Source organism: Arvicola amphibius, chromosome 7 (genome assembly GCF_903992535.2).
Source record: "Arvicola amphibius chromosome 7, mArvAmp1.2, whole genome shotgun sequence".
Taxonomy (NCBI): domain Eukaryota; kingdom Metazoa; phylum Chordata; class Mammalia; order Rodentia; family Cricetidae; genus Arvicola; species Arvicola amphibius.
Genome location: NC_052053.1, coordinates 66,503,598 through 66,518,001, shown reverse-complemented (window position 1 = coordinate 66,518,001; position 14,404 = coordinate 66,503,598). Strand labels below are relative to the sequence as shown.

The window sequence follows — 14,404 nt, the reverse complement described above, 5'->3', positions numbered from 1 at the left end:
TAACATCAAATTAAATGGAGAGAAACTCAAGGCCATCCCACTAAATTCAGGAACACGACAAGGCTGTCCACTCTCTCCTTATCTCTTCAATATAGTGCTTGAAGTTATAGCAATAGCAATAAGACAAAACAAGGGGATCAAGGGGATTCGAATTGGAAAGGAAGAAGTTAAACTTTCATTGTTTGCAGATGATATGATAGTGTACATAAGCGACCCGAAAAACTCCACCAAAGAACTCCTACAGCTGATAAACTCTTTCAGTATTGTGGCGGGATATAAGATCAACTCCAACAAATCAGTCGCCCTCCTATATACAAAGGAAAAGGAAGCAGAGAAAGAAATCAGAGAAGCGTCACCTTTCACAATAGCTACAAATAGCATAAAATATATTGGGGTAACTCTAACCAAGGAAGTGAAAGACCTATTTGACAAGAACTTTAAGTCTTTGAAGAAAGAAATTGAAGAGGATACCAGAAAATGGAAGAATCTCCCTTGCTCTTTGATTGGGAGGATCAACATAGTAAAAATGGCAATACTACCAAAGGCAATCTATAGATTTAATGCAATCCCCTTAAAGATCCCATCAAAATTCTTCACCGATCTTGAGATGACAATAATTAACTTTATATGGAAGAACAAGAAAGCCAGGATAGCCAAAACAATCTTATACAATAAAGGAACTTCTGGAGGCATTACCATCCCTGACTTCAAACTCTATTACAGAGCTACAGTACTGAAAACAGCTTGGTACTGGCATAAAAACAGAGAAGTCAACCAATGGAATCAAATAGAAGACCCGGATCTTAAACCACAAACCTATGAACACCTGAATTTTGATAAAAATGCCAAAAGTACACAATGGAAGAAAGAGGGCATCTTCAACAAATGGTGCTGGCATAACTGGATGTCAACCTGTAGAAGAATGAAAGTAGATCCGTGTCTATCACCATGCACAAAACTCAAGTCCAATTGGATTAAAGACCTCAATATCAATCTGAACACACTGAACCTGTTAGAGGAGAAAGTGGGAAGTACTCTACAACATTTGGGCACAGGAGACCGCTTCCTACGTATAGCCCCAGCAGCACAGACATTAAGGGCAACATTGAATAAATGGGACCTCCTGAAGCTGAGCAGCTTCTGTAAAGCAAAGGACACTGTCACTAAGACAAAAGGGCAGCCTACTGACTGGGAAAAGATCTTCACCAACCCCACAACAGACAAAGGTATGATCTCCAAAATATATAAGGAACTCAAGAGACTAGACTTTAAAATGCTAATGAACCCAATTAAAAAATGGGGCACTGAACTGAACAGAGAATTCTCAACAGAAGAAGTTCGAATGGCCAAAAGACACTTAAGGACATGCTCAACGTCCTTAGCAATCAGGGAAATGCAAATCAAAACAACATTGAGATACCATCTTACACCTGTCAGATTGGCTAAAATCAAAAACACCAATGATAGCCTTTGCTGGAGAGGATGTGGAGTAAGGGGTACACTCATCCATTGCTGGTGGGAATGTAAACTTGTGCAACCTCTTTGGAATGCAGTATGGAGGTTTCTCAGTAAATTTGGGATCAACCTACCCCAGGACCCAGCAATCCCACTCTTGGGAATTTACCCAAGAGATGCCCAATCATATTACAAAAGCATTTGTTCAACTATGTTTATAGCAGCATTATTTGTAATAGCCAGAACCTGGAAACAATTTAGATGCCCTTCAGTGGAAGAATGGATGAAGAAAGTGTGGAATATATACATATTAGAGTACTACTTGGCGGTAAAAACAATGACATCTTGAATTTTGCATGCAAATGGATGGAAATAGAAAACACCATCCTGAGTGAGGTAACCCAGACCCAAAAAGATGAACATGGGATGTAGTCACTCATAATTGGTTTCTAGCCATAAATAAAGGGCATCGAGCCTATAATTTGTAAAAAAATCCTAGAGAAGATATATAAGAAGGTGAATCCAAAGAAAAACATATAGTTATCTTCCTGGATATTGAAGTAGACAAGATTGCCAGACAAAAGATGGGAACTTGGGGATGGGTGGGATGGGGGAATGGGGGGATGGGGAGAGAAAAGTGTGAGTGGAGGATGGGAAGAACTTGAAAAATAAAAATTGAAAAAAAAGAACTCATGGTATATCCACCTATTACATATAATTATATCCTACTTGATAAGTAAATTGTAATTCATAAGTCTTTTATCAGTTATCTGTTTACTTATATCTGGTGGACACATGGACATTCACTTAATGGGTCCTGTTATAATGGCAGTAGCAGTTTGTACATTTGTGGTGTGGTTAGAATTCCATGAACATAATACAAGCTATAGTCATCAGGGAAGAAGGACCTTCATTTAGAAAAATCTACTCCACCAGGTTGTTCTTTAAGAATGAATGCAGGGACATTTTCTTGAGTAATGATTGATGAGGGAGGGTTTAGACACATAGGGTAGTGCCATCTATGGGAAGTTGTTCCTGATTTGTATAAGCAAGCAAGCTGAACAACCAGGGATTGCAGGCTAATAAATAGGGTTCTTTATGGTTTTCTATTCAGTTCCCACCTTCAGGTTCCTGCTCTGATTTCAAGTACTGATATACCTACACTCACATTGGGTTAAGTCTCAACAGTAGACGAGAAAATGAAATATATTGTTTTTAATTATGTGTGTATGTTTCGGTGTGAGTAGTGTAGTGTGCATCAGGACAAATAGAGACAATGGGTTCTCCAGATTTAAGGTAGGTATGACTTAAACATTGTGGGTGCCAGAAATTAAAACTGTTTGTCTGAAAGTAAAGTATGCTCTCTGAACCTCTGAGCTGCTTTCTGAGTGCACTTATGAGCAGTGACCACCTTACCTTTTATGTGTGCTGCAGCTCAGTTCTCAACAGTTGAAATATCAAACCAATCTGCATGATCATGGAGGGCCTTTTATCAGAACAGCCAGGCATCAAGAGGACAATATAACCACTTACCCTATGCAACTTAAGAAGGTCATTTTAGGAAAAGTAAAATTAGGGAAGTCTGATCATGGTTTGGACAGTGTAGAGTGAGAAGGTTAATCAGTTAGTTGGGAAGTATTATCCCTAATAATGAGTTATATGGAAGTTGACCAAAGTTAATAACACATCCTGTTTTCATATACAGAGAAAATCAGTTTTAAAGTTAGACAGACCCCCAAACAATAATTATTCATTTAGCCTGAGGAATCACTGCTTATAAGTCTAAATGGAAAGCTAATTTTTACCAAGATACAAATGCATGAAATGGGATCTGTCAAAAGCAATAATCAATTCTATCCTTTTATGGGACCATCTTGGTGTAGAAGGAAACTATGGATATTTCAGTTTCCAGGGTGTTGTGGGAAAATGACTTTAAATTAGGGAAGCTGTGGTTTCTCTATCACAAGTACAAAATCAAAGAGGACAAATTTCAGCTCTTTTAAAGTTCTTTAGCTTATAATTGAAACTAACATCCAACAAGTGTCATAACTACTAATCCTATAAAATATCTGCATATATAAGAAAATATGTGAATATGTATGTATATATGTGTGTATGTAAAACATATAAAGTTATATGTCATTCTATCTAATAACAAGAAGCAGATTGTTAGCTTACAGGACTTGTAGGAAAAGCTATTTGGTATGGTAATTGAACAAATAGGAAGTTTAGTAGATAGACTATGACAGTGAAGAGATGTCTCTAGAGAATTTTTTCTTCTTTGTGTTTGGAAGAAGAAAACACGGATTCTAATTTTCAAACATATTCTCATGCAGCACAGTCTAGAATTTCTTATCTTATTAAGCAAGCACATATTGCTCTTGGGAGACTCTGTTGGTTCCCAACGTCCCCTGCTGGTCATGAGTGTCTCCATATGGAGGTTTTTGTGCAGGCTCACACTGTAGTTCTCTCACTGTGCTTTTGGCACAGAAATACATGGCTGTGTCCTCAGTTTGCAGACTGTTCAGTTTTAAGAAAATTTGGCTCTTGGATGTATCCCTGGTGATGGTGATTCGGGACTGGAGAGCTGACTTATACTCTGTGCCTTCACCACTCCATATTGCTCCCATCCACTCCAGACCTTTTCCTGGAGGCTGGCGGACCCAGTGTACATCATTGCTCGTTAATGAGAATCCAGAGACAGTGCAGGTGAGCGACAGACTCTATGATGTCTGCACTAGACCAGGTCCTGACACCTTCAGCTGTATCTGGGACAGGGCACCTAGGGACAAGCAACAACAAAATCATTCATATAACCCATAGATGAAAAACCTGGGTCCCTTTCCTGAAACCCTGAAGCACTTACAGCTTGGAAATGTCACCAGGCAGAGGACTAGCACCTGGACAGCCATGCTGTGTTGGAGGCTCTAGTCAGAAGGAGATGGGGCCTCTCAGCTTGGCCTTGGATTTTATTCTAAGCTTGAAGACTGCTTTGCATTGGGCAGGTTCCAGAGAGCATAAAAGGAAGCACAGGCAATGTTTCCAATTTCTGCTCCAGGAAACTGAGATTTGCTTTGTTTGTTTTAAATACTTGATATTGAACCTTAGGAATATTTCCATATTGCTGTCTGGTTTTGATTCCAGAGAAACAGGAAATATTAAGAGTGATACTATGCAGTCTTTCAAAGCAAAACATGGAAGTGTATACATTAATTATGTCCATATTCAATGAATGCAGAGGAGAATACCAGGTTCTCAATATATTTATGTATCTCTGTACCTTCTAGGAGAGAATTTAATGGTATTTGTACTTTTGGTTATCAGAAATCCTGTTTAAGGAACTACATAAAATTTTTTCTCTTGGTGTCTGTGGAGTTGTCTCATTCTTATAACTTCTCAGGAAATAACTTGTGAGGAAGCAGCTCACACACATTTCATACATGTGATTTTACATGTTTATCTGTAAGTAAATCTGTGGTACTGATTTAGGCCCCCCTTATTAGGTTCAGATTTACTTTCTCACTTAGGAACATCCTACCTGGACACTAGTTTTTGTTCCTCTTGCTTTATTTCAATCTATCTATGTACTTTTATATCTTTCACCATCACTCTCCACAGTTTGTATTCATTCACAGGTTCCTAAATATGATTGTTGCTTTGGTAAGTTATGGGAAGTGCAGCCACTCATAACACTTCATAAAAAGCAACAACATGCAGCCAGGTTTGAGGGTTATGTTCACTGAAGTAATAACAAGACAGAAAACATTAAGTGATGACAAGAAGTGGACTTGAAGGCAGATATGAACATGGGGAATGCTGTGACTTGAATGATAGTCAAAGCATAGAAAACAAGAGTTTCTAGTGTCTTTTCCTGTGACTTGTTATGCAAATCACCAGGGAAGAGAAGTGCTGAGCTGGAACCAACCTGTTCATTCAAGTCTCAGGAAATGTCTGTCTTACTTGGCATTTGAGATGTCACAATTTGTGTCCATTATTTTTTATGCATAATCTTTTCAGTTTTTACTGTGAGTTGCAGTGGTAAAAACTGCTCCTCACTTTAAGGAGACAGCCATCCTGGGAAAGCACTGATTATCATGTACAGTATGAGTTCAATCTTCCCTGTATTTTTGAATGCCTCAGGGTTATAAAAATATTTTTCAGACATTATGGTTAGTATGTTTTGTCTTGTTTTTTTTATATTTTCATTTTCTTTACAATAATCTGGAAAGTAGTATCTCAGAAATAAATGCATATTTCTTATAATATATTGGGGAACTAGGTTTAAATCTACTTATTCAAATATTTTTTTTCTTCTTAGTTACTTCACAGATATTGTCTAAGTTAGGTTTCCATTTCTGTGAAAAGACACCATGACCACTACTGTTATAAGGAAACTGTATAATTTAGGAGGCTTTCCTGCAGCTCCATAAGTTCATACATTCTAATCATGGCAGGAAGAAAGGCAGCGTGCAGGACGTCATGGTGCTTAAGGAATAGCTGGGAATCCAACATCTTCCAAGGAACAAGAATTCAACTGACAGACTGGGCAGCATCATGAGCATAGGAAACCTTAAAGTCTACCCTCTACAGTGACACATTTCCTCCAACCAGGCCATGCCTAGTCTACCAATGCCACACATCTTAAAAGAGTCACTGCCTTTCATATTATTTTGGCAAATTTCATTCAAACTCCCACAGAGACTTTGTGTCCATATTCCATACTCTCTTACTCCTTGGGTTTCTCTTTTTTCATGAGACTTTCAAGAAGGAAGTCACTGGGAAAACAGCATTCTCAAAGAGAATTTATTCATGGTAAAGTCACACATTATTTATTATTATCTTCTATTTGAGAGGTGTATCCTTATTCTTAAGGGTTTATTCAATCATTTGTTTAATTATGTAAAGTGGATAGACGGATTCTCACTTAATGGTTCATGTAGAATTAACAGTAACAGCCTATCCACTTGTGTGGTGGTCAGATTCTTTTTACATTATATAAACTAGGGGCATCCCACATCAGAGCACTGGCTGAGCTACCAAGGTCCCGTTGAAGAACAGAAGGATGGAGAATATGAGCAAGAAAGTCAGGACTACGAGGGGTTGGTCCATCCAATGAGACAGTGTGCCTGAGCTAAGGGGAGCTTTCCAAATCCAGCTGGACTGGGACTGAATGAGCATGGGATCAAACTGGCCCCTCTGAATGTGGCTGGCAATTGGGGAAGACTGAGAAGCCAATGATAATGGCAATGGGATTTGTCTTTACTGCATGTACTGGCTTTTTATGATCCTATTCTATTTGGATTCATAACTTCCTAAGCCTGGATGTAGTGGGAAAGGCATTGAACTTCCCACAGGACAGGGTACCTTGCCCTCACTCTGAAATGGAGGAACAGAGGGTGTGTGTTGGGAGCAGGAGGGAAGTGGGGGAAGGGAAGGAAGTGGAAATTTTGATTGGTATTATTTATAAAGTAATAAAAAACAAATAAACTAGGGTCATCATGGAAAAAGGAACCTTAGTTGCAAAAAATACACAGATTAGTATGCAGACAAGACTGTAATATCATTTTCTTGATTAATAACTGCTGTAGGAGGGCCCAGACAGATGTAGACATTGCCATCCATGGGCAGGTGGTGTTTGTGCATTGTATAAGGAAGCAGGCTGCACAACCATGGAGAAAAAGTCTATGAATTGAGTTTATTTGTGATCTCTGATTCTCTGTAGTGAGGAGCTGTGGGCGGCTTCCCTCCGCCCTGTTCTCAGCCACCGGCTAGCTTAAAACCTGAAATAACAACACACAAACTGTATTCTTTTAAACATTGCCTGGCCCATTAATTTCAGCCTCTTATTGGCTAATTTCTCACATCTTGCTTTAACCCATATTTAGTAATCTGTGAAGCACCATGAGGTGGATCGCTTACCAGGAGAGATCTTAACCTGCATCCATCTTGGAGAGGAGAAGCTTGGCGACTCACTATGGTGACTGCCTGAAGCGTCTCCCCTCTCTTTCCCAGAATTCTGTTCTGTCTACTCCGCCTACCTAATTTTCTGTCTCTTAAAGGGTGAAGGCAGTTTCTTTATTAATAATGAAAGTAACATATAGACATTCCTCCATCATGATTCAGTTCCCAATTTCAGGTTTCTGTCTTGATTTCAGGTCTTAATTATCTGCCATAGTGGGCTGTAATATTTAAGATTACACAAACCCTTTCCTTTCTATGTTACTGACTACATCAATAGGTAACAGACTCATTTTTCAGATGAGAGAATGTGGGTGGGGATGGTGACAGTATACACAAAACTGCAACCATAGTCACACATACAGTTACACTTTTAGGTACAGCCACACTCCACAACACACATTCATACTCACACAGAATCACACTTACAGAAAGTTACAAATATAATTACACTCCAACAGTCACATTTACTGATGCAATCACACATCCAAACACACACAGAGATACAGACACATACACTCACATGCACATACCCACACATGCACACACACACACATACACTCACACACACACACACACACACACACACACACTCACACACACACACACACACCACAACCACCTCCACCACCTCCACCACGACCACATTCACACATAGAAATATTTATTTATAAGCAGAGGGGCTGATTTTCTTTCTTCCTGTCTTTTTCACAGGGCCATTCTTGTTGGCTTTGTCTCACTATACAAACCAAGGTGATATTGAACCATGAGAGATTCTCTTGCTACTGTCTCCCTGGTGACTGAATCAAAGGTGTGCACCTTCAATCCCAACCATCTCATAAAGAGTTCTTAAAACTTTGAAATAATTTTTCCATATAATAAATTCTGACCATTATTTTCTTGCCTTGTCCCTTTCCATGTCTTTCCAATTTCACAACTTGCCCAGCTCCAAAACAGGCTTAGTTTTACAGCCAATTTTGGGCCCAGACTCATGGCCTTCATTTTCATAGTGATAATCAATGGTTTGAAAATCCAGAATTGAAAATACTTTTCCTTTAAAAAATTAGTATATGATGTATATTCTAGTTTTATAGTTTACAACATTTTTATTAATGTTTACAATGAATACTGCTACAATTCAGGGCTGAGGAGATGGCTCATAGTCAGGTGCCTGCCTCACAGAATGACTGTTTCACTTTGATTTTCAGCACTAAACTAGGAAACTGGTTGTGATGGTTTATCCATATATTGCCAGAACTGATGAGGTAGTGAAAGAAGCTTCTCTGGATCTTGATATCCAACCATTCTATCTGACCCTCCTGAACTTCAGGTTTAGTTTACCTCAAAAAATAAGGTAGATGTCGACTGAGAAATACACTTGGAATCAACTTGTGACCTCTACACCCATGTGCAAACATACACTGTGATAATGAGTGTTTCCATTCATTGGAACATTTCTCTTTTAATGTGTTGAGTTCAAATTTATAGTTATTTAGAAGCAAGTTATAGATGCTGCAGACCTAGGTAGAGCTGATTGTTATGGGAAGCAAGAGCAGAACTCCACTGACTCACTGTATATTTATTCCTACTCTAAAACTTTCATCTGCCCTTCCTACTCTAGGAAATATCATTCCTTCTCTAGTTAGTAATAAGATTGCTTGTTTAAGTGCATTAATGTGAGAACTGATATTTTTCTGTATATAGTTCTGACATTTTTCTTTGTAGTTTTAACATGGTTCTTGAACTTAATACCTTGTAGATGGAATGCAAGTACTATAACTCAGAGCTAGCCTAGCTCTCCAATTCTTTAAAATATCATATTTTTCCATCAGAAATAATGTCTTGATTACAACATTCAAAAACAAACACCAGCCTCTCCAAGTTCTGCTTGATACCCAACACTTATGACTGCAGTAACACAACAGAAAAAAAAGGTATAGGATCAGTATTTTGAGCATCAATGTCTAAAATGTAGAGTAAGAAAAACAAATAAAACTAAAGAAATAAAATGAGGCCAGGGGAAAGAAACTTCCTTCCCAGCATGTGGCTCTCATGCAGAATCTAGACTACATTAAATAATGAAATCATCATGAACTGTAAAGTTTCATAGAACATGCATGAATCCCCCTATCTATATTTAACACCACAAACTTAAATGAACTGGTAAAAAATAAGAATGTATTGTGCACATGAACAACACATTGTCTGCAACACACTGAACTGAGAAAGGCAGGGGCTACTGAGTTGTGTTCTCCATCACTGGTTTTCTGATTGTCACTTTGGAGCTTAAGCAGAAAGTGTATCTGGGTTTTGTTTAGAGCCTTCATAATGGAAAGGGAGGCCCCGACTGTGAAGTCAATCCCCTAAGTCTTCCAGGGCACCTGACACCTGAGCTGGGCACTGGGATCAGAGGATGCTGTGGTACCCTCAGTAATGCAAACTATTAACATAGTATGAGAAAATGTGCCCTCTTAAACAAACACAAACTCCCAGACATAGACACAGACAGACAGACATATAACAATGGAGAAAATCCTACACAAAGACATATATACTAGAGCAAACATATATGTATGTCAACATATTATTTGAATATCATTCTTTCTACTTAAATATCATGTTCACTCACAATATAGATTGATAATATTAATACATCCAGTACCCTCTCTCTCTTGCATCCTAATCTAGATGACCCTCTGTTCTCTGAGCTATGTATTGTCTTGTGGACTGAAATCTCAGAGAAGTGATTGAAATGAATTGTTCTTGAGATGAAAAATGAGACAGTACTTTTCATGAGAAAAGGTGTTCTAACCTTCAACAGTAAATAGTGATGATTCAAACACAGCATTTATTATTCAAAATGAGAAATTAATACTTGAAATGTTTCTTTTGAAACAAAACAGTATTTATACTACACAAGAACACTTCCATCAAATTAACTACCAACACTAGATGAGTAATTCTTTTAATAAATACTTTTGTTGCCTTTTTCAAGGCAGGGTTTCTCTGTGTAACAGTCCTAGGTGTCCTGAAACTGGCTCTGCAGACCAGGCTGGCATCAAACTCAAATGATCAGCCACCTCTGCCTTCTGAGTGCTGAGATTAAAGATGTGCACCACCACCACCATGAAAATACATTGTTTTGAATTATGGATATGTGATTATGTGTGGATGATGTAGTGATCATGGAGATAAACAGAGGTCACAGGGTCCTCTGGACTCACATGTGGTTATAAACTGAATCTAGGGTTTACAATCTCTTGTTTCTTTAGTTTCTTCTAGATCTGATGCTGATCATCACAGAATCAGTCCTCCCTTCTATGATAGTTTTCATTTTGTTCATGTCTGAGTACACCCTAAATTTAAAAGGCAACTAAAATGGGGCAGTGGAAATAAATCTTTAGATCAGGTTCTTGCTGAAGCAGAAATTTTGATTGGGATCTTAACTAGGAGCTCAAGACTTCAAGGCTACAAAAAAAGGCTGTGCAGTAGCCAACAAGTTTTCTCATCCATGGGATATGGAGACAGCCTAATCACTTTACTCACTGATCAACCAGTCTAGCCATTTGGAATATCCAGGCCATGGTGTAGTGTTGTAGGAAGAGTGGGCTGCATCCTGCCACCCGGCTAGCTTATCCCCCAAAATAATTACATTAATTGTATTAATTAAATTACTGCCTGGCCCATTACATCTATCCTTTTCTTGTCTAATTCTTACATCTTGATTTAACCCATTTTTAATAATCTGTATTTCACCACGAGGTCGTGGCTTACCGAGAAAGATTCAGCATGTCTGACCTGGAGACTGGCACCATGGCTGCAATCTCTCTGCCTGCCTGCTTCGCAGAATCCTGTTCTGTCGACTCTGCCCACATAATTTCTGCCCTATCGAAAGGCCTGCGCAGTCTCTTCATTTAACCAATGAAAGTAACACATAGACAAGAAGACCCTCCTACACCAGTGTATATATATGTCAAGAGTAGGCAGAGTCAGTGAGACTCCATGTAGCTGTTAGAGGAGAAAGACGTGAGCCACCAGCTGAAATCTTGAAATCTTTCCAGTAGAAATAGTTCAACCAAAGATATAAGAGCTAACTATCAATATGCTTAAGTGATTGGCCAAGCAGTGATTTAAATAATGTAGCTTTTGTGTGATTATTTTGGGAGGCTGGGAGGCTGGAAGATGAATGAAACAGCCTCCAGTAACAAGGCCATTTAACATAACTTGTTTTTACCATAAGGTGCAGATTGGCAGATGAATGAGACACATATCAAAATGTACAGAAATACACACATACACAGGGGTGGAGTTAGAGGGAGAGAAAGAGAGAGGAAGAAAAACAGTATAGCAAATACATACATATATAAATAAAATTTTATGAAGTAAAAATGAATAAAATAAATAAAAGAACACTTATCAAACTGAAAAACAGAAATTTAAATAAACATTTGGACACTTCAAGGCTTGCTACACATTAAACCTGTAGAGAGAATCCTGAGTGTGATTTGGAGAATCAGCACAGACAAAGAGCTGTCTGGCCCTTTTTGCCTCTCTCAACAGGCTCTTCTGTGACCCAGAGCATTGTGTGCTCTTAGTGCCCCCTGCTGGTTCTAAGGTTCCTGCAGGGACTTTGCATCTGAACTCACAGTAGTATTCACTAACTGTGTACTTTGCACAATAATACATGGCTGTGTCCTCAGACCTCAGACTGCCTATTTCCAGGTACAGAGTGTTCTTGTTCTTGTCTCTGGAGATGGTGAATCATATCTTCATGGCATCAGCATAGTAGTTGTTGAACTACTACCACCCTTAATGCATGAAAACCACTCCAGCCCCTTCCCTCATGCTGGGCAGACCCAGTTCATGTTATAGTTACTGAAGATGCATCCACAGAGTCTCAGGAGCTCTTCAGGTTTTACTAAGAATCCCCAAGACTCCACCAACTGCACCTCTCACTAGATACCTGAAAGCACAGAGAAATCTGATCATAAAACTGACCAAAATCCATTTGTTCATTCTCATGCACACATGTGACACATGGTCTCATCTATATAAATTACCTTTTAAAATAATGACAAGAAAAAGTGAACTAAGCCTCAAGTCCATGGTGAGTGGCCTGTTTTTAGTGCTAATCACCAAACACATAATCTAGGTTCTAAAAATGATCAAAACAGGCAGTGTTCCTCACTGGATGATGTTAAGGGAGATGGCAAGAATACAAGTGAGTATAGCTAGGACACTAAATGGGTTATCTTAGCCATCTAAGGACACCAGATATACTGAAAGCAGGACATTGGGGGTATTTAAATTGTAGAAAACCAGAAAATGTGCAGGGTAAAGAATGAGTTTGGGGAAGAGTCCGGGGCCAGGAGGAAATGAAAATTTACCACTTTTACTTCCTTGTCACACGGGGCAACTGAAGGATCAATGATTGGTGAAAATATAACTCTAAAGAATCTTAACTGAAAGGACCTGAGACACAATAGTGGAGTATTTATAAGTGAGACTTTATGATGTTCCTAGGTGGAGATGTTCACAAAGTAAAAGTTGTAAGATCATTCATTGTATTTTTCTGCTGGCTTAGTGAGAAAATTAGAGGGCCCTTGATAGTCTGTGCTTCTATTCTGGGGACTGCTCAATAAACAGAGACCAGGAAGAGAAATATAAAATACTGGTTGGATGGAGAATGGGAATTTGGGAATTCCCTATTGGTAGGAGTGATTAGAAAGTTCAGGTGTATTCATGGGGCCTCACAGGCTTATGAGATAACTGTAGAATCTCTGGAGGGGGAAATGACAATAACCATAAACTATTATGTTTTATAAATTTGTAAAAAGCACATTTAATGAAAAATTTTTAAATACTTGCTGAGTTTGAAGACAGTAGGAAGCAAAGATGCTTCATGACATAGATTCTACACCTTTGAAGACTCAGGTATTTGACCAGGAAGACTGAAGACAGACAATCTATGAGATTAGAAAATTATTAAAAATATAAAATCCATTATAAAATTTCAGTGAGCATTTTTCTAAGGATGAAATGTACCAGGAAAACTCATCCAGAAAGCATAAACATTTCAATACATGAGCTTCAAAGTGGCTTAAAAATTGTATGATGTAATATTGATGGGAACCTCAGGAGAGAAATAAATGTTTTTACTTACAAGACAACTTTTGTAATGTACATTAAGATATACATTACTAAGCAGAGATGGGTAGTATGATGAAAATACCTCAGTAAATTTTAAAATTCTGACTAATTTAGCTTCAGTTCCTGTAATGCCACCTCCTGTGGAGTCTGTGTGGTCACTCATGTAAGATATGGCACAATCTTCAAGGAAGATTACCTGCAGAGAAGGTGTGTGTGTGTGTGTGTGTGTGTGTGTGTGTGTGTGTGTGTGTGTGCTGTCCTTCCAGCATTGGAGTCCTTGAATTTTGGCATTACCTACTTATGTTTTAAGGAATTCAGTCTAATTTCTTCTGGAAGGAAAGATAGTAAGTTTATGTTTCCAGAGTCTACTGATGAGCCATTACCCTTTACAGGAGTATATGATGCTAAAGGAAGATGATGGATTAACATTTAAGAGAAAAAATTTACAGGTTTAACGTGGTGCTTAGTAAATAAAGAACAAAATGCAAACTTAATTAAGGAATTGAGACAGATTCAGCAAAGATGGGATAAGTATAAGAAGAGAGAGATAAATGTCTGGAACATCTTGAGATTGGTTTTGGGAAAGGTTTGAAATGGATTTAAAATCATGGAGGAGAAGAAAAGAAATTCTTCTCCATATATTGCAGAAATATAAAAAGACTAGAGACTATTTGACTATTATCCCTGACTGCTTGCCCTTAGCTCAAAATGCAATGAATTCATAACCTAGATAAAGTTTTACATCAAAACAAATGCCAAGCCATGACAAACATGTCCAATCACAGGCTCATACCAGGGACATCTATCTGATGAAAATCTATTCTCATGTATCTGATATAAT

At 38.3% G+C, this 14,404-nt stretch overlaps 1 pseudogene; it reads right to left on the bottom strand.

The window, feature by feature from the left end:
- Nucleotides 1-3,815: 3,815 nt before the first annotated feature.
- Nucleotides 3,816-4,367, bottom strand: LOC119819849 (annotated as a pseudogene).
- Nucleotides 4,368-14,404: the final 10,037 nt, after the last annotated feature.